The sequence below is a fragment of the Mytilus trossulus genome, chromosome 9, assembly GCF_036588685.1.
Source record: "Mytilus trossulus isolate FHL-02 chromosome 9, PNRI_Mtr1.1.1.hap1, whole genome shotgun sequence".
Taxonomy (NCBI): domain Eukaryota; kingdom Metazoa; phylum Mollusca; class Bivalvia; order Mytilida; family Mytilidae; genus Mytilus; species Mytilus trossulus.
Window position 1 is genome coordinate 74,344,114 of NC_086381.1, and position 19,894 is coordinate 74,364,007.

The 19,894-nt window shown below is 33.8% G+C and overlaps 1 protein-coding gene across 1 annotated transcript in view; it reads right to left on the bottom strand.

Moving 5' to 3' along the window:
- LOC134684928 (uncharacterized) overlaps positions 1–14,622 on the bottom strand; it is a 99,355-nt gene extending 84,733 nt beyond the window's left edge. Inside the window, exon 1 of the mRNA XM_063544246.1 lies at positions 14,530–14,622. The gene's annotated coding sequence lies outside the window, so the exon portion shown is untranslated. The remainder of the gene's footprint in view (positions 1–14,529) is intronic.
- Positions 14,623–19,894: the final 5,272 nt, after the last annotated feature.

A 19,894-nucleotide genomic window follows, 5' to 3' on the forward strand; every position in this document is an offset into this window, starting at 1 on the left:
TACGGCCTGGTACAGCTTGTCCTCTCTGAGTGGGACAGTCTGTCACTACAAGACAGTGCGGGCTGGTACAGCTTGTCCTCCCTGAGTGGGACAGTCTGTCACTACAAGACAGTGCGGGCTGGTACAGCTTGTCCTCTCTGAGTGGGACAGTCTGTCACTACAAGACAGTGCGGGCTGGTACAGCTTGTCCTCTCTGAGTGGGACAGTCTGTCACTACAAGACAGTGCGGGCTGGTACAGCTTGACCTCCCTGAGTGGGACAGTCCGTCACTTAGTACAGACAGTACGGCCTGGTACAGCTTGTCCTCTCTGAGTGGGACAGTCTGTCACTACAAGACAGTGCGGGCTGGTACAGCTTGTCCTCCCTGAGTGGGACAGTCTGTCACTACAAGACAGTGCGGGCTGGTACAGCTTGTCCTCTCTGAGTGGGACAGTCTGTCACTACAAGACAGTGCGGGCTGGTACAGCTTGTCCTCTCTGAGTGGGACTGTCTGTCACTACAAGACAGTGCAAGCTGGTACAACTTGGTCCAAAAATAAGATATTGTTTGTTTCCCCTCACCCGACTCACCCGTTAAAATCACTGCGACCCGAAAAATTTTATTGGCATTTCTTGTCCACTATTTCTTTTTTGCTATGTTGGTTATCATGGTTATTGGTGATATCTCTCCAATGCTGAAGTCAACGAGCGTTGGGTTTTGGTGATACCTTTCCGATACTGTAGTCAACGAGCTTTTTAAATCAAGGTATTTTTTCATTGAAGTGTCTACATGATTCGGAATCAAGGAAAACAAACAAAATGCTTTGCCACACAATTTGTTTGTGTGCAAGGGTGATCTTTTTTTAATAAAATTAAAGAACCTTAGTGAGCACGCTCACATACCCCACGTCCCCACATTGTCATTGGAGAAATTAAATAAGTGTAAGAAAAACAAATTGAATAAGAAAAATTAATTTCCTGCCAATATGCACATCTAAATAGTATGTCCTTATTATCTACAAAATTTCATGAAATTCTGTTGTGTGGTTTCAGAGGAGTTGAGATGACAAACTGTTGCAGAAGTACATTGAAGCAAATAAGTTCAAAGGGGCATAACTCCTAGAAAAAAAATTGAATCGCATTTTCCCGTCGATATGCACAACTACATAGTATGTCCTCATTATCTGAAAAGGTTTCGTGAAATTCTGTTGTGTGGTTTGAGAGGAGTTGCGATGACAAACTGTTGCAGTAGTACATTAAAGTAAATAAGTTGAAAGGGGCGTAACTCCTAGAAAAAAAATTGAATCGCAATTTCCCGTCGATATGCACAACTACATAGTATGTCCTCATTATCTGAAAAGGTTTAGTGAAATTCTGTTGTGTGGTTTGAGAGGAGTTGTGATGACAAACTGTTGCAGTAGTACATTAAAGTAAATAAGTTCAAAGGGGCGTAACTCCTAGAAAAAAAATTGAATCTCATTTTACCGTCGATATGCACAACTACATAGTATGTCCTTATTATCTGAAAAGGTTTCGTGAAATTCTGTTGTGAGGTTTGAGAGGAGTTGCGATGACAAGAAACAGGACTGACGGACAGACGGACTGACGGACTGACGGACGGGTCAAAAACATTATACCCTCCGCAACTCGTTGCGTGGGGTATAAAAAACTGAGGCATCTTTCAACCCGCTGAGTGCATCTTGATTTGCTTTGTGTCTAACCTCTGCTCCTGTTTAAAAGATAAAATCTTAATCTGACTTGTGCTTTAAAATCTATCTACCTTGCCTTTGAACAGGTTGGGCACAAGTCAGGAAATGTGGGATATATTTATTCCCTGCTTTCAGGGAACGTCCCTGTTATCTGGTGTAAAAAAAACGGTTGAAATGGGATTTCCTTTTTCAATTTATGGCATGAAAATTACAAAAGGGCACATTTTAACGTTTAACTGCATCAGTAGAATTCGTAAAAACTTATTAAAAGTATTTTAAGAAATACAAAACATGAATATAAAGTGAAACCTTGTTTCTTCGAGAACTCGAACTTGAAAAAACATACAAATCTTTGTTTAGGAATCAATTTACCAAGCTGCATGATCCAGGTGTAACTGAACATAACTGAATTATGTTCACTTCTATTGAAAAATTTTATTCATTGAATTTTAATTCCCAAGTGATTAACATACATGTATCTTTTTGTCATCTCATAATTGATGATCAAGGTATGAATTGGTGAACAAAAGAATTGTTTTGTTGTGAGTTATGCATCAAATTAGACTTGAAATAAGCTTGATTTTTTAACTTGGCCCAGTAATTACAGTGAAAAATATTTTTTTTAAATTTACAAAAATTTATGAAAATTTGTTAAAAAATTACTATAAAGGGCAATAACTCCTTAAGGGGTCAACTGAACATTTTGGTGATGTTGACTTATTTGTACATCTTACTTTGATGAACATAATGGCTGTTTACAGTTGATCTCTATCTGTAATAATATTCAAGATAATAACCAATATATAACAGCTGCGCCATGAGCGCATGATACGCCCTACGTCTTGTGTGGAAGTTTTATGCAATAATCATAAATAGTTTCTGAGAAAGTTTTAAGCAATAACCATATATTGTTTTTGAGATACGGCGGGACATGTGAAACCCCCAACCCTGTTTATTTTTTACAAAAAAACTAAACATCACTAAAATAGAATTTTGAATCAAAACCAAAAAGTATACAGATCTTTAGATTAATATAACAAAGAAGTGTGTAAAGTTTTAAGCAATAATCATAAATTATTTTTGAGATACGGAGCGACATGTAAAATAAACCTCCCCTGTTTAACAAAATACTCAATAACTCCAAAATAAAGTTTTAAATCATCACCAAAAAGTATACAGATCTTTAGATTGATATAACAAAGAAGTGTGTAAAGTTTTAAGCAATAATCATAAATTGTTTTTGAGATACGGCACAACATGTACAAAAAAACCTCCCCCTTTTTTACAAAATACACAATAACTCAAAAATGAAATTTTGAATCATCACCAAAAAGTATACAGATCTTTAGATTAATATAACAAAGACATGTGTAAAGTTTTAAGCAATGATCAGAAATCGTTTTTGAGATATGGTGCGACATGTAAAAAAAACCTCCCCCTTTTTTACAAAATACTCAATAACTCAAAAATAAAATTTTGAATCATCACCAAAAAGTATACAGATCTTTAGATTAATATAACAAAGACATGTGTAAAGTTTTAAGCAATGATCAGAAATCGTTTTTGAGATATGGTGCGACATGTAAAAAAACCTCCCCCTTTTTTACAAAATACTCAATAACTCAAAAATAAAATTTTGAATCATCACTAAAAAGTATACAGATATTAAGATTAATATAACTAAGAAGTGTTTAAAGTTTTAAGCCATAATCAAGAATCGTTTTTGAGATACGGTGCGACATGTGAAAAAAACACACCCCTGTTTTAGTTACAAAGTGCTGTAACTCAAAAAGTTTTAATCTTATTTTCACCAAAAAGTATACAGATCATTTGACCATCATAAGAAACAACTATGTACAGTTTCATGAAATTTGGATAAGTCGTTCTCAAAGTAAGGTGCGACATGTTTACGCCGGACAGACGGACAGACGGACGGACACCGGACATTTGTATACCATAATACGTCCCTTAAAAATTTTGACGGGCGTATAAAAACTGCCAAATTTCCTTAAAATTACTAATTCTGGGGCAGCAACACTTTGGCTGTTTTGTCTGCAAATTTCAGGGCAGATAGATCTTGACCTGATATACAATTTAACCCACCATCAGATTTGCTCTAAATGGTTTGGTTTCAGAGTTATAAGCCAAAATCTACATGTTACCCTATGTTCTATAATAAGCCATGGTGGCCATCTTTGTTGGTTGGCAGGGTCAGGGTCACACCGTACATTTTTTAAACTAGATATCCCAATGATGAGTGTGGCCACGTTTGGTTAAATTTGGCCCAGTAGTTTCAGAGAAGAAGTTTTTTTAAAAGAATACTTAAAATTTAGAAAAATGGTTAAAAATTGACTATCAAGGGCAATAACTCCTTAATGGGTCACTTGACAATTTTGGTCATGTTGACATATATTTAGATCTTACTTTGCTGAACATTATTGCTGTTAACAGTTTATCTCTATCTATAAGAATATTCAAGATAATAACCAACTAGAGGCTCTAAAGAGCCTGTGTCGCTCACCTTGGTCTATGTGCATATTAAACAAAGGACACAAATGAATTCATGACAAAATTGTATTTTGGTGATGGTGATGTGTTTGAAGTTCTTACTTTACTGAACATTCTTGCTTCTTACAATTATATCTATAATGAACTTTGCCCATTAGTAACAGAGAACTATATTTGGTAAAAATTTACATAAATTTACCAAATTAATGAAAATTGTTAAAAATTGACTATAAAGGGCAATAACTCCTTAAGGGGTCAATTGACCATTTAGGTCATGTTGACTTATTTGTAGATCTTACTTTGCTGAACATTACTGCTGTTTACAGTTTATCGCTATCTATAATAGTATTCAAGATAACCAAAAACGGCAAAATTTCTTTAAAAATTACCAATTGGAGTGCAGCAACCCAACAACCAGTTGTCCAATTCATCTGAAAAATTCAGGGCAGATAGATATTGACTTGATTAACAATTTAACTTCCTGTCAGAATTGCTCTAAATGCTTTGGTTTCATAGTTATAAGCCAAAAACTGCATTTTACCCCTATGTTCTATTTTTAGCCGTGGCAGCCATCTTGGTTGAATGGCCAGGTCATCGGACACATTTTTCAAACTAGATACCCCAAAGATGATTTTGGCCTAGTAGTTTCAGTGGAGAGTTTTGTAAAAGACTACTTAGATTTATGAACAAGAGGCTCTCAAGAGCCTGAATCGCTCACCTTAATTCTTTTGGTTAAATCTCTCATCAATGATTATTTTGGCTTTTCAATTTATTTAAATGTTTTTTGGATCGTCCTATTTTCTTCAAAAGCCAAAAAAAATAATCATTTTCTCCTATGTTCTATTTTAGCCATAGTAGCTATGTTTCTTGACATACAAGGAAATAAAATATAAAATTTATACTAAATACTCTGAAACTCATTTAGCCTAAGTTTGGCTGAAATTGATACAGCAGTTTCAAAGGAGAAGATTTTTTAAAGTAAGTCAACATGATGAACAAATTGCGAAAAAAGTCCTTAAAGGGCAATAACTCCTTAAGGGGTCAATTGACAATTTTGGTCAAATTGACTTAATTGAAGATCTTACTTTGCTGAACATCATTGCTGTTTACAGTTTATTTCTATCTATAATTATATTCAAGATAATAAACAAAGACAGCAAAATTTCCTTAAAATTATCAATTCAGGGGCAGCAACCCAACAACGGGTTGTCTGATTCATCTGAAAATTTCAGGGCAGATAGATCTTGACCTGATAAACAATATCACCCCATGTCAGATTTGCTCTAAATGCTTTGGTTTTTGAGTTATAAGCCAAAAACTGCATTTGACCCCTATGTTCTATTTTTAGCAATGGCGACCATGTTTATTGATAGATCAAAACTTCAGATACAATTTATAAATAAGATACCCTAAGGAACATTCAGTTAAAGTTTGAAAGTATTTTGCCCAGTAGTTTCAGAGGAGAAGATTTTTGTAAAAGATTACTAAGATTTACGAAAAAATGGTTAAAAATTGACTATAAAGGGCAATAACTCCTAAAGGGGTCAACTGACCATTTCCGTCATGCAGACTTATTTGTAAATCTTACTTTGCTGAACATTATTCCTGTTTACAGTTTATCTCTATCTATAATAATATTCAAGATAATAACCAAAAACAGCAAACTTTCCTTAAAATTACCAATTCAGGGGCAGCAACCCAACAACGGATTGTCTGATTCATCTGAAAATTTCAGGGCAGATAGATCTTGACCTGATAAACAATATTACCCCATGTCAGATTTGCTCTAAATGCTTTGGTTTTTGAGTTATAAGCCAAAAACTGCATTTGACCCCTATGTTCTATTTTTAGCAATGGCGACCATGTTTGTTGATAGATCAAAACTTCGGATACAATTTATAAATAAGATACCCTAAGGAACATTCAGTTAAAAGTTTGAAAGTATTTGGCCCAGTAGTTTCAGAGGAGAAGATTCTTGAAATAGTTTACGACGGACGCCAAGTGATGGCATAATCTCACTTGTCCCTTCGGGACAGGTGAGCTAAAAATGGTTAAAAATTGACTATAAAGGGCAATAACTCCTAAAGGGATCAACTGACCATTTCGGTCATGTTGACTTATTTGTAAATCTAACTTTGCTGAACATTATTGATGTTTACAGTTTATCTATATCTATAATAATATTCAAGATAATAACCAAAAACAGCAAAATTTCCTCAAAATTACCAGGAGCAGCAACCCAACAACCGGTTGACCGATTCAACTGAAAATTTCAGGGCAGATAGATCTTGACCTGATAAACATTTTTATCCCATGTCAGGTTTCCTCAAAATGCTTTGGTTTTTGAGTTATAAGCCAAAAACTGCATTTTACAACTATGTTCTATTTTTAGCTGTGGCGGCCATCTTGGTTGGTTGACCAGGTCACGCCACACATTTATTTAACTAGATACCCCAAAGATGATTGTGGCCAAGTTTGGATTAATTTGGCCCAGTAGTTTCAGAGGAGAAGATTTTTGTAAAAGATTACTTTAATTTACGAAAAATGGTTCAAAATTGACTATAAAGGGCAATAACTCCTAAACGGGTCAATTGACCATTTTGGTCATGTTGACTTATTTGTAGATCTTACTTTGCTGAACATTATTGCTGTTTTCAGTTTATCTCTATCTATAATAATTTTCAAGATAATAACCAAAAAACAGCAAAATTTCCTCAAAATTACCAATTCAGGGGAAGCAACCCAACAACCAATTGACCGATTCATCTGAAAATTTCAGGGCAGATAGATCTTGACCTGATAAACATTTTTACCTCATGTCAGATTTGCTCTAAATGCTTTGGTTTTTGAGTTATGAGCCAAAAACTGCATTTTACCCCTATGTTCTATTTTTAGCCGTGGCGGCCATCTTGGTTGGTTGACCGGGTCACGTCACACATTTTTCAAACTAGATACCCCAAAGATGATTGTGGCCAAGTTTGGATTAATTTGGCCAAGTAGTTTCAGAGGAGAAGATTTTTGTAAAAGATTACTTTAATTTACGAAAAATGGTTAAAAATTGACTATAAAGGGCAATAACTCCTAAACAGGTCAACTGACCATTTTGGTCATGTTGACTTATTTGTAGATCTTACTTAGCTGAACATTATTGCTGTTTTCAGTTTATCTCTATCTATAATAATATTCAAGATAATAACCAAAGAACAGCAAAATTTCCTCAAAATTACCAATTCAGGGGAAGCAACCCAACAACCGATTGACCGATTCATCTGAAAATTTCAGGGCAGATAGATCTTGACCTGATAAACATTTTAAACCCCATGTCAGATTTGCTCTAAATGCTTTGGTTTTTGAGTTATGAGCCAAAAACTGCATTTTACCCCTATGTTCTATTTTTAGCCGTGGCGGCCATCTTGGTTGGTTGACCGGGTCACGTCACACATTTTTCAAACTAGATACCCCAATGATGATTGTGGCCTAGTAGTTTCAGTGGAGAGTTTTGTAAAAGATAACTTAGATTTATGAAAAATGGTTAAAAATTGACTATAAAGGGCAATAACTCCTAAAGGGGTCAACTGACCATTTTGGTCATGTTGACTTATTTGTAAATCTAACTTTGCTGAACATTATTGATGTTTACAGTTTATCTCTATCTATAATAATATTCAAGATAATAACCAAAAACAGCAAAATTTCCTCAAAATTACCAATTCAGGAGCAGCAACCCAACAACCGGTTGACCGATTCAACTGAAAATTTCAGGGCAGATAGATCTTGACCTGATAAACATTTTTATCCCATGTCAGATTTCCTCAAAATGCTTTGGTTTTTGAGTTATAAACCAAAAACTTGCATTTTACCCCTATGTTCTATTTTTAGCTGTGGCGGCCATCTTGGTTGGTTGACCAGGTCACGCCACACATTTTTTTAACTAGATACCCAAAAGATGATTATGGCCAAGTTTGGATTAATTTGGCCCAGTAGTTTCAGAGGAGAAGATTTTTGTAAAAGCTAACGACGACGGACGACGGACACCAAGTGATGAGAAAAGCTCACTTGGCCCTTTGGGTCAGGTGAGCTAAAAAGGAAGCTGATGGATTCATGACAATATTGTGTTATCTCTATTTATAATGAACTTGGCCCAGTAGTTTCAGTGGAAAATGTTAGTAAAAATTGACAAATTTTATGAAAATTGTTAAAAATTTACTATAAAGGACAATAACTCCTTAGGGGGTCAATTGACCATTTCAGTCATGTTGACTTATTTGTAAATCTTACTTTGCTGAACATTATTGCTGTTTACAGTTTATCTCTATCTGTAATAATATTCAAGATAAAATCCAAAAACAGCAAAATTTCCTTAAAATTACTAATTCAGGGGCAGCAACCTAACAACAGGTTGTCTGATTCATCAGAAAATTTCAGGGCAGGCACATCTTAACCTGTTTAACAATTTTACCTCATGTCAGATTTGCTCTAAATGCTTTGGTTTTTGAGTTATAAGCCAAAAACTGCATTTTACCCCTATGTTCTATTTTTAGCCATGGCGGCCATCTTGGATGGTTGGCCGGGTCACCGGACACATTTATTAAACTAGATACCCCAATGATGATTGTGGCCAAGTTTGGTTTAATTTGGCCCAGTAGTTTTAGAGGAGAAGATTTTTGTAAAAGTTAACGACGACGGACGACGACGGAAGACGGACGCAAAGTGATGGGAAAAGCTCACTTGGCCCTTCGGGCCAGGTGAGCTAAAAAGGAGGTCCCTGTATACTGTATTTTGTAACACCAGAAAACTGGGGTGTACACTGAATTAGAATACAGGGAATATGGACCATAATTTGGTATTCGGCCTTTGGTTTCTTTTTGTATCCTTTTTTATAAGTTCTAAAACTTTAACTTTTATTCTGTGGGTTGTGTTGGTGTTAGAATAGTATTAATGGAACAATTGAGTTTTTCGAGAAAAAATTAATACATTTTGATTCACTGTTTACGTGACAGGAAACTTAACAGGAAACCAATCTTTATTTTCTTTATTTTGCACAATATATTTCAAAAGACATAAATGAACACCATTACTAGTGTTACTTGCTTCATGTTAATAATTAAAATCTATTTTCAATGTTAAATTAAAGTTTTTTTTAAACGCGACAGGAAACCATAAGAAACCGAAAGCACTTTTTTAGTTTTATTTTATTGCAAAATCTGCTGAAAATAATCTGAACAGTTTACTTTTTCTTAAAATCCATCTTAAATGTAACAGTATTATAAAACTCCTAAATATGTGCTTGTTTTGAAAACATTTAGTACAATTTATTCAGGAATTTCCATATTTTCGTCATTGATACAGGATACCATAATCGTTGTATCTCGATGTTTTAGCCCAAAAAATGTATTTATATTTGGTTTTGAAATTCCAGTTATATACAATTTATTCCAAATCATTGGCAATGTAAAATTCTTTAAATCCAGTAAAGAAAAAAACTTTTAACTTGGAATTAGAATCTTTAAAATAGGCACCATGTGATATTTGTGACCTGTACACCATCTACATGGTTTCCACATTTTAACCTACTTTAGTGGGCTAAAATCAATAAAGTACTTCCTTTCAAGTCATGCATGGTAAAAGATTACTTTTCCTTTGACAAGTTTATTGCGTTTCTGAAAAGTGTTTGCAGAACATGAATAAACTAGAGGCTCTAAAGAGCCTGTGTCGCTCACCTTGGTCTATGTGCATATTAAACAAAGGACACAAATGGATTCATGACAAAATTGTATTTTGGTGATGGTGATGTGTTTGAAGTTCTTACTTTACTGAACGATTTTGCTTCTTACAATTATATCTATAATGAACTTTGCCCATTAGTAACAGAAGACTATATTTGGTAAAAATTTACATAAATTTACCAAATTAATGAAAATTGTTAAAAATTGACTATAAAGGGCAATAACTCCTTAAGGGGTCAATTGACCATTTAGGTCATGTTGACTTATTTGTAGATCTTACTTTGCTGAACATTATTGCTGTTTACAGTTTATCGCTATCTATAATAGTATTCAAGATAACCAAAAACGGCAAAACTTCTTTAAAAATTACCAATTGGAGGGCAGCAACCCAACAACCAGTTGTCCAATTCATCTGAAAAATTCAGGGCAGATAGATATTGACTTGATTAACAATTTAACTTCTTGTCAGATTTGCTCTAGATGCTTTGGTTTCATAGTTATAAGCCAAAAACTGCATTTTACCCCTATGTTCTATTTTTAGCCGTGGCGGCCATCTTGGTTGAATGGCCAGGTCATCGGACACATTTTTCAAACTAGATACCCCAAAGATGATTGTGGCCTAGTAGTTTCAGTGGAGATTTTGTAAAAGATTACTTAGATTTATGAAAAATGGTTAAAGATTGACTATAAAGGGCAATAACTCCTAAAGGGGTCAACTGACCATTTTGGTCATGTTGACTTATTTGTAGATCTTACTTTGCTGAACATTATTGCTGTTTACAATTTATCTCTATCTATAATAATATTCAAGATAATAACCAAAAACAGCAAAATTTCCTCAAAATTACCAATTCAGGGGCAGCAACCCAACAACCGATTGACCGATTCATCTGAAAATTTCAGGGCAGATAGATCTTGACCTGATAAACATTTTTATCCCATGTCAGATTTCCTCAAAATGCTTTGGTTTTTGAGTTATAAGCCAAAAACTGCATTTTACCCCTATGTTCTATTTTTAGCGGTGGCGGCCATCTTGGTTGGTTGACCAGGTCACGCCACACATTTTTTAAACTAGATACCCCAAAGATGATTGTGGCCAAGTTTGAATTAATTTGGCCCAGTAGTTTCAGAGGAGAAGATTTTTGTAAAAGATTACTTTAATTTACGAAAAATGGTTAAAAATTGACTATAAAGGGCAATAACTCCTAAACGGGTCAACTGACCATTTTGGTCATGTTGACTTATTTGTAGATCTTACTTTGCTGAACATTATTGCTGTTTACAGTTTATCTCTATCTATAATAATATTCAAGATAATAACCAAAAACAGCAAAATTTCCTCAAAATTACCAATTCAGGGGCAGCAACCCAACAACCGATTGACTGATTCATCTGAAAATTTCAGGGCAGATAGATCTTGACCTGATAAACATTTTTACCCCATGTCAGATTTGCTCTAAATGCTTTGGTTTCTGAGTTATAAGCCAAAAACTGCATTTTACCCCTATGTTCTATTTTTAGCCGTGGCGGCCATCTTGGTTGGTTGACCGGGTCACGCCACACATTTTTTAAACTAGATACCCCAATGATGATTGTGGCCAAGTTTGGTTTGATTTGGCCCAGTAGTTTCAGAGGAGAAGATTTTTGTAAAAGTTAACGACGACGGACGACGACGGACGACGACGGACGACGGACGACGACGACGACGACGGACGCCGGACGCAAAGTGATGGGAATAGCTCACTTGGCCCTTCGGGCCAGGTGAGCTAAAAAATTAATTAAAAATTGTGACAAAGATACCAACTTTGTACATTCCAAGTGTAACGGTATATTAACATGTATTTTTTATTAAATTATTTTTATTCACCTAAAATATCCAGTAATATTTACTGCTGAAGCAAAATCAATCCAATGAACATCGGCACCATGATAAGAGACGTAATTTCGATTGAATTTTCCAAGGACCCTTTACATCGTTATTGGGAAACAAAGTGTGCTAAAATGTCGGTCAAATCTGAAATCGAATTTGTCAAGTCATTGGGCATTTATTTTCACACAAGATCGTATGTTACATTATGCACATAGGCAAAATAATAGACCCCCGGCACAATCTCTTTGAAAATTGTATTTTCCTTTTTTAAACAAGACAAACAAGTCTACAGATTATGTTTGCTAACATCCTGTTGGAAACAAAAACAATGTTTATACCTAGTTTTTTGTATATCTGGCTGTAAGGGTGTGATCACATGTTAGTCACATGTTTCACGTATGACAAGAAATGATTAGAACTCAATGACAAAAACAATTTTAATAAATAACTTGACTTCTGTTTCGTGTGAAATGTAACGCATAACGATAACGTCATTTTCTAACTTAATTATTACGAAGAACAAAACAAGAATGTAAATCATCTCTGATTTACCTGTTTGAACATCTCGCGAGAGTTAATATTTGCATATTGTTGCAAAGAATTCTTTTACAACAAAAAGCAGATTACACCATCTTAAATTTGCGTTACGAAATGGGAAACCAAAGTAACGACAGTGTTCTTACACTTGCTACAGAAATACTAATAGTTCTTGGTATTTTCTTCTCACTATTCTTATTGGTCGATGTTCTTTATTATTTGAAAGCAAAAGTTATGAATTTGCAGGTGACGATTATCTATAAATCAGTCAGCGTTATGCACTTAGGAAGCGAAAAGTAACGCGAGAAACGACACAAAAATACGGTTGTATAATCTTTGAAATTTGTTAATTTCAATTTTTTTTTCTAGGGAAGAGTAGCATACACTTGTATGTTGATAAAAATAATGGCATCTATAGATGTAGTTACAACTTTTCTTACAGTAATTCACAATTTTATCACTTTTCTATAGTTATAGGAAACGAGCCCAATAGCAAATTATGGTCCATATGTCACCAGGCTAATTTGAACTTAATTTTAGTTTTATCATTTATTTAGAAATTGGACTTTTGGAAAAGATATTATTTTACAAATTTAAATATTTACATGTATAGACAAATTATGTGTTAATCCTAACTAGTGACATATGATTTTCAAATGTTTGAGACAGATTAATTGAGTTACAGAAATTAATATGAAAGACATTAATTCATACTAAAGGTGTGAAAATTATTGTATATGAAAATGAAAGAATGAGATTATATGAGTATTAAAAATTATAATTATCTTTTGTATTAATTAATGTGAATGCTGTCACTTATAGCTTAAAGTTATGAAATGTCATTTTAATTTGAGTATTGTCATGTTAATTGAGTATTGTCTATTTTAGATATTTAGCATAAATACTTAATGTCAACTATGTAAAATTAGTAGTAGACTTTGAGAAATAGTAAGATCCATTAGATACAGTAGGAGTCATATTGTGTTGACTGAAAATTCCCTAATGACAGAAGTGTTGATTGTCAATTTTGAGAATTCAATATGCCGAATAATTCGTACAATATAGAATTATAGTTTTCCAACCACTCGCTCAACATTGGAAGGAAGTGACGACGCCCCTAAACGCACAAATGACGATGATAAAGGCGCGTATAATTGACGAGTTTTTTCCGGTGACGGATGAACTCGAAAGTGGTCTATTAGTTTTGATGAACTAATTCATATTTTTTTTTATATCATATTGTTTCTAATTGAATTGTCTTTCAGACTAATTCTCAAGATTTTGACCGTGCTTTTTATGATTTTATGAATTTTAGTTCACAGTGGAAAATTTTACAATATCAATTATATACAAGGATGACTTCCGGTCAACTTTTTACCTTTTTAACGTAATGTATTTAAATTTTTCTTTATACCATATTATATGTTATTGAATTGTCTTTCAGAATCATGTTCTTGATTTTGACCAGGATTTTTATTTTTTTGTGAATTTTAATTCAAAGTTTAAAAATTGACTTCATCATTTATATACAAGGGTGACTTCCGGTCAACTTTTTGTCCTTTTATAGTAATATATTTAATTTTTTCTTAATATCATATTATTTGTCTTTTAAATGTCTTTAAGAATCAATTTACAGACTTTGACCGAGCTTTTTATATTTTTGTGAATTTTCATTCAAAGTTGAAAAATTCACTTCAATATTTGTGTACAAGGGGGACTTCCGGTCAACTTTTTTGCCCTTTAATAGTAATATATTTATTTTTTCTTTTATATCATATTATTTGTCATTTGAATGTCTTCAAGAATCAATTGACAGACTTTGACCGGGTTATGTGCTTTTACGTGAATTTAAGTTTCAATGTTAAAAAATGTGTTGCCAGAGTCACACTAAGAATGACTTCCGGTCAACTTTTCGGTAAAAAAGCATATTAAAATATATATATATTTTATTCTATCTTATAGTCTATTACAATAACTTTCAAAATCAGTTTTATTTATCGATTTAGCTTAAGCGATTCTAGAGATATTAGTTACAATACACCCATTTTTCACTTCCGCGTTTTCCACTTCCGCGTTTTAGACCCTCCCTTCATCTTGTGAACAACAATGCTCTAACTATCTAAAAATCAATGAATTACCAACAAATGAACGTTACAAATTGTTTTGTGAATATTCCGATTATATTTAAATAAGTGATTTACCATTTAAATAACGTTTTCTCTGTTTGTGTTCAATATTCTCGGTCCTCGTATCTTTCTGTTTACCTTCACCAAAACCCCGCGGAAATCTCACATGCGTAGGTGCGTTCTAAAAGTTATGTACGTTCGTACAACAAAGTTTACATTAAAAACTGGGGATCATTATTTAGCTATGTTATTTTAAAATAGGCTTGGGCGTTTGGGGTTAGTTAAACATGTTTTCGTAGGTAAATAATATATTGCCATGGAACTTTTTTTCATGAGAGTGTAATAATCTATAGAGTGTTTGGTGGAATAGTGAAATAGAAGTTGATACGTTCTCCATCATGTGTCGCTTTGAAGGTGTCATGAGTGATATATCCTCAGCCTAAGCCATGTGTTACTGTAATTTGAATTTCAACATGACTTAGCGACGTTTTTTTCGACGCACTGGTCAACTCCACCATGGCGAATCACATGACTTAATTTGACAATCAGTAAATTCCAGCGAAAAATATCTTTATAAGTAAAGAATTGTCGTATAAAACCGACCGTGCAAGGGCTGTATAGCCAGTCAACATCGTTAAAAACTTCCATATATATAAGACTAAATACTACATTACACGGGAAATGCCAAAGTTCACGTAGTCTAGTCTGATTCAGTAATAATTTTAAAAAAATATTTTTTTTTATCATTTTTCTCTGATCGATTTAACTGCTATCCTGGGGATGCTAATTTTGTATCACTCTCCTTCTCATATAACCTCCGTGTTACAACTAACACAAAATGCAGGAAAAACACAATTGAATTGGATTTTCATCTGTAACTTTAAACTAATAACAAATATCAAATCAAGATCTTAACAAATATAACTGATTTGACGAACGGACGGCAAATCTATTTTCTGGAAAAATTGGCATGGGGAAAATAGGACACTGGTACTTTTTCCCTCTAACAGAACACGGAACTTCGTGTTTTTTCGCCTGAAAATATCCATTTTTTATTGAATACCCCACTCCGCCAATAAAATTTGCACAGTCCCTATAACCATGCCTCTTTTAGAGGCATACTTCCTAAACTGAGTGAATAGTAAGACTCATTTGCATGCTTATTTGGCGGCATTTTCCTTAGATCTATTGTTTTTTTCTCTTTGATCTTTACTATTTTGGTCAAATCTCACGCATTAATTTGCTTCATGAAAAGTTGGCAGTACTGTATGTATGTACTTCGAGATTCCGCCAATTTAGACGCACCCCTTGATTGACTGCAAGGGTACAACGGATCCATGTACACTCCATATCTGTATCTGTATCTGTGTAAGGAATTCCCTCCTTCAAAGGAGCACTTCTTTTCAGAATCGGTTTAAAAGTTCACAATATATATATTTACAGGACTATATTTACAGGGGTCTTTGGTAAACAAAAAAGTAAAAATTTACGCCCGTGGGGTGAATGCTGGCTACATTCAATGGCCCTTTCGTTTGTTTGACGGTAGAGCTTTCAAAAGTTCATTTCTTTTGGTATGTAACGCATAGCACAGTTTTCTATTTATATACTCCACTTTGAAGCAGTTGTCCATGCATTTGCATCTACAGCCACATGCGCATAATAATCTACTTGGGTCTAAAATAAGCTGTTTATTTATTACTAAGCTGGTTAGGTTAAAGCATTTATCACAGTTTTTAATGCTACGAAGAAAGCAGTCTAATTCATACAATAAGTATTAATTACAATATTATCCCACCACCAGAACAATCCCCACCCGACACCGCCCAAGGGAGCGTGTAGGACACCGGGAAGTCTGTTATTATGGTGGAGGAAGCCGAAGTACTCGGAGAGAACCACCGGGCCACTCGGTGGAAACAGACAAACCAGAGAGATATCAGAAGATTGATTTCCAGGTCAAAGTAGGGGACAACTTTGACCAACCGAGGCCCCCAAAGTACCCATTCTAGTTTAAACTCCGGTCTGGGTACCAGAGATGTGTGTGAGAGGGTGGAAGTTACCCTTCTGATGTACTGATATTTTTAGCACCCCGAGTGAGAATCGAACTCGGGACCTTCAGCACTGTAGCCATCGGTCTTAACCACTAGACCACGAACTGTATAAGCAAGTCATCTTTTTACAAGGGTCATACGACTAAAGTATGTAATATAATATGAATAATAAAATTTACCTTTTAAGAATGACGCCTGAAAATTTTCCTATTACGTGTCGATTCAGTGATGGTGCACCCACTGTTTCTCACTAGACGCTGAGATGGCTATCAAAACGAGACAGTTGTAAAAAGTTCAAAGTTCTTTATTTCCTATGACGGGCACCTGAAGGGGCACGATGACAAAATACATTCAAAGTAATAACACATATAAAACATGATAAACATATAAAAATAGTTGTGAAAATCAAGATAGGAAACTCCTAGACATAGATTACTTGTTAAATTAAAAACATAAACTGTACCAATTTTTGGAACCAGATGCGTTTTTCGACAAACTATATATGACATATATATGTTGACTCTGGAGATATGGAGGATGACATTTATTTCAGTCTATTTCAATGTTTTAAATTTAGTGATGACGGCATTCATCTTTTTCATTTGAAATAACTAAAAGTTGCCCCAATTTTCTAAGCCTTAACTCAATGACTTAAAAACACAGAAGATAAGTAAATTTTTACTGCTGCTGGTAAATTTATTTCTAACAATTGTTAATGGTGAGGCTTTCTAATCACGGGTCTTCAATGCAGCGAGAAACTCCCACACCTGGAGGAGTCGTTCAGCTGGCCCCTAAACAAATATGTAACTAGTTCAGTGATAATGGACGTCATACTAAACTCCGAATTATCGTGACACAAGAAACTAAAGTTCACATGAAAACGGGTTTAAAGAGGTCAAAATATTCACTTGCAAGTGAATAATACATAATCAATGTTTCGTCGCTTATGTTTACAAAATTGAACCATACTGGCTGGAGTGGCTGCTAAAAGCGAATTCTTATTTCACTATTTCACTTTCATTAATGATTGAACAAAAAAAATCTAACTTTAGATTTTTTATATATCTCGTAGGGAAAAAACTTTCAGAGACGAGTGCCTGTGGGAGGAATGTGTGAATAACACAGCTCCTTGAGCACTGCCCCATCGGTGTCTGTTGCAGTAGGGACACCTACATTATTCTCAATACCTATTACTGCAGTAAATGTTATTTGATGTGAATAAATAGTTACCTTTATGTTTGTTTCTCTGCATCAGATACGAGGAAATTTGTTAGAGCTCTTAAGCTCACATTCCTAGAGTCCCTTGGTACTTTTTGCACCTAAACAATAAAATATATATATATACATTTCCTGCATTTCCTGCAAATATATATATAAAAAAAGAATAAAGTCAAAAAGAAATTGAATAAAAATAACAGCAAATAAAATCAAGTGAGAGGACATCATAGTTTGCTACATCTCTAGAGTAGCAACCCTTAAATACTGTTTTTTATTTAACATATAGTATAGTCTGAATCACTCTATATCAATATTTCAGGTGTATTATATGATGATCTTATATGAATGTCATGTAAAATAGTGTTTATATGTTGTAAAGATTATATTTGTTATATGTGTGTGCCCCCCCCCCTTTGGGGACCTAATTTGGAAATAAAATATCTTTAAATGATCTTTATCTTATATGACACTCGGCAATCGTATCGATTTCCTTGTCGCGTTAGTAAATAGTTCTAGAATAAACACACAACTATGATCAAGGCCATATTAAAAAGATTGAATAAAAACCAGTAGAAAATGTTTTGTTAGATTCAACTTATATCAAGAAATCAGTTGATACAGATGAAAGAACCGTTGGAAATTATAATTGACCTATCGGATAACCGATAGAAATGTCGCAATTTTGTATCAAACTTGTAAAATAGACTAAGGACGTATAACTAACACGTACATATCTTATATATACGTTCTTGAATAGACCAACGTATCACTTATTCATGTTCATATCTCACTCCGTTCAGTGTGATACGAGAAATATACATGATGGTCTATTGGTTTTGCTCATTGTTGAAGACCCGCGCACGGTTATGTATTTTGTTCACATCCACGTAATTTTGGACTCCGGTGGATACTTGTCATACCAATTTAAGTCTCTTTACTTTTATATACATACACATAAAAAAATCAAACGGTTGCCGGGTTATTTTACGAATATAATGCCACCCTTTGTAACTGAATCTACAATCTGCATGACAATCTGGGTGAAAAACAAACTTATACAGTTCCAATAAGTTTAAATTGAATCAACAATCCCTTCATTCATAAAAAAAAAATGGAATTTATTACAAAGGATAATCATAAGATATCATGACTTGAATTGTCCTGGACCTCACTTCTGTGATGGGTATATGTAAATATTAATAACCGTAGAGTAGACTGTCTTATATGTATGCTGATGATGTAGTAATTTTTTCAGAAACACAGGAAGGCTTGCAAAAGAGAATTAATATGTTACATGAATATTGTGTAGAATGGTGTTTTGATGTAAATTTAAAAAAGACAAAAAGTATAATTTTTAACAAGCCAGGAAATTTTTTTAAATGCTGTTTACGTTTTGGAGGTGAAGAGATTGAAAGTGCAAAATTATATAGATATCTTGGAATCACATTTACATCTAGTGGTTTATTTAAGCAGTGTAAAGATGAATTATACAACAAATCTTTAAAAGCTTGTTTTAAGCTACAGAGATGCTTGTCATCATCTAACCCTAGTATTGCCACTTTTTTACATCTTTATGATCATACAATTAAACCCATACTATTATATGGCAGTGAAATATGGGGAAAGTTTAGAACGAATTCAGCTGCTTGTAAAAAAGATAATGATTATATATAAGAAAAAGTCTTTGGTCAGGATTCTTCTGAAAAAGATCACACCAAATTTATGAAATACATTCTTGGTGTAAACAGAAAGTCAAGTAATATAGCTTGGTAGATTTCCTATGTATTTAACTATAATTTTATCAATGTTAAAATATTGTCATAGACTGGAACATTTGACAGAAGGACTATTATATGATGTGTGTATATGTTGTAAACAGTTACATAGCTCTAATGTAAATACATGGTATTCTAGTATAGATTATATTCAGAGAGAAATTGAATTACCAAATTTTGACCAATCAATTGGTTCTTTATGTCAGTATGTTAAAAATAAACTATGTAAAAGTTATGTCACATTTTGGAATAAACTGAAGTATCAAACAATTAACTCTGAAAAAGGGAAGCTTGGTACTTATTTTTCCATAAAAAAATGTTTTAAAAAAGAAAAATATTTAGAATTGCAGGACTTCAAAAAAAGGCAGTCAATTTGTAAATTAAGAATAAGTGCTCACT